Genomic DNA, 1,740 nt, shown 5'->3' with positions numbered 1-1,740 from the left:
ATGGCATGTGTAGGCATCACTGATCCCACCCTCCCAGACCCAATCCGCCAACCCCCGCCCCACCTTTTCCCCATTCCATTGACTCCCTGCTCCCCCACCCCTACCTGCTCTGGCCTTTCCACTGGTGCACCAGCTTCTGAGATGTTCACAAAGTGCTTTAGGCAGTTTTGCAACAGTGACCACTGAGGGAACACACATCCCATCAGCACAGCACTTAAATAGGATTGGACCGTCAATCTCTCACAGTTGCCCATCCAGCAACGGCTCTTGCTTAGCTTTTCAGGCAAGACAAACACTCAACCTCTAGACCACACCTCCTGCCTGGCTAACATGATATTATGATAAAGATAAGGAAATTCCTATTGTGGATTTGAAAATTTGAATCAGTGTCATTTTCAGAACAAATCCAGAGGGTTCGATTCATTCCACTATAATATTACTTTCCCACAGCAACTGTTACCCTGCACATGCCCAATCTCGTCTGATCTCGGAAGCTAAGCAGGGTCAGGCCTGGTTAGTACTTGGATGGGAGACTGCCGGGGAATACCAGGTGCTGTAGGCTTATACCATAGTCTTTCAAGACTGAAGGTTGCCAACCATCACTTTTCCCAAATATTTGCTTGTTGTTGGCATCCTTCAGACTATTGTATTGCCCTCTGAATAGTGGTTCTGTAACAGAGTGTCCTCTGCAGTGCGGAAAGCCTGGGCAAAGTAGATATGGAGGATAGACTGTTTCCCATGCAGCAAATCCCCCCTCTCCATGTCGCTGAAATGGTCCAATGGAAAGGCAAAGGCCAATATGGTTGGTTCCAGCGGCGTCGCAGGAGTTGCCAGAACGTGACTGTGTTCAGCCATGAACTGCCTCAGGGACTCTGGCTCCAGATTTTGCCTTGAGGTTGACTCCTGAAGCCTTTTCCATAACTGGATGTAGCCACAAGGCAGTGGAGATTTGGGATCAGAGTTTACCTTCTCTCAGATGAGCTGCCTTCACCGGCTAATGAGTCCCATCTACCCGGTGATTTGCTTATTAACTTATTTGCTTATTAACTTTGGATATCCACCATGTAATCAGCATATGTTACTTTATGCAATACAGTGTCACCTATCAAATCTTCCAAAAATGTGGGTCCTACTCAGGAATGACGGTCTCCAGTGCCTGTGTAACTAACCCAGAGATTACATAAAATAAAAGCAGCTTTGGTTCTCTATTGTGCGGGCAAGCAATGTAACTGATGTGACTTTGTGATTTCCTGTCTCAGCTTTGAAATATAACAAACTCACAAAAGCTACTGTAGAGTTCAGAACAAACACAGGGGGTATGTTTAGTTATTTGTTTTTGTAGTAAAATAAAATATTTATTATACACAGACACCTACTGTGAACAGAGGGTAAGGCCACTGTGTTTTATCTCTAGGGTGTCATGTTTGACTTCCATTAGGGATGTATTACAGACCTGTGGGTTTTCATGAATTCAGAAAGTCCACTTTGAACACTGATTTCAAAGCCTACAGGGGGTGTGAGGATGTAAGAACACTGCTTTGTAGGAAGGAACCTGTTGCATCCAACACACACCTTATGTTTTATAAGTCAAAACAACTTGCTGAAGTGAAAGAGATTTTTTTCCCCCTTTAGTAACATAGTTTTTTTTTTTTTTAAAGGAATCTTCCAATTGTTTCCTTTAAAACTTTTATCAGAAAGTTCAAGGTGAAGATAATGAACGTGCATCTGAAAAAAGAAAAA

The 1,740-nt window shown here is 43.6% G+C and overlaps 1 pseudogene; it reads left to right on the top strand.

Moving 5' to 3' along the window:
- Positions 1 to 442: 442 nt before the first annotated feature.
- Positions 443 to 562, top strand: LOC136647260 (5S ribosomal RNA; annotated as a pseudogene).
- Positions 563 to 1,740: the final 1,178 nt, after the last annotated feature.

The sequence above is a fragment of the Tiliqua scincoides genome, chromosome 3 (genome assembly GCF_035046505.1).
Source record: "Tiliqua scincoides isolate rTilSci1 chromosome 3, rTilSci1.hap2, whole genome shotgun sequence".
Classification (NCBI taxonomy): Eukaryota; Metazoa; Chordata; class Lepidosauria; order Squamata; family Scincidae; genus Tiliqua; species Tiliqua scincoides.
This window is presented reverse-complemented; position numbering and strand designations above follow the sequence as displayed.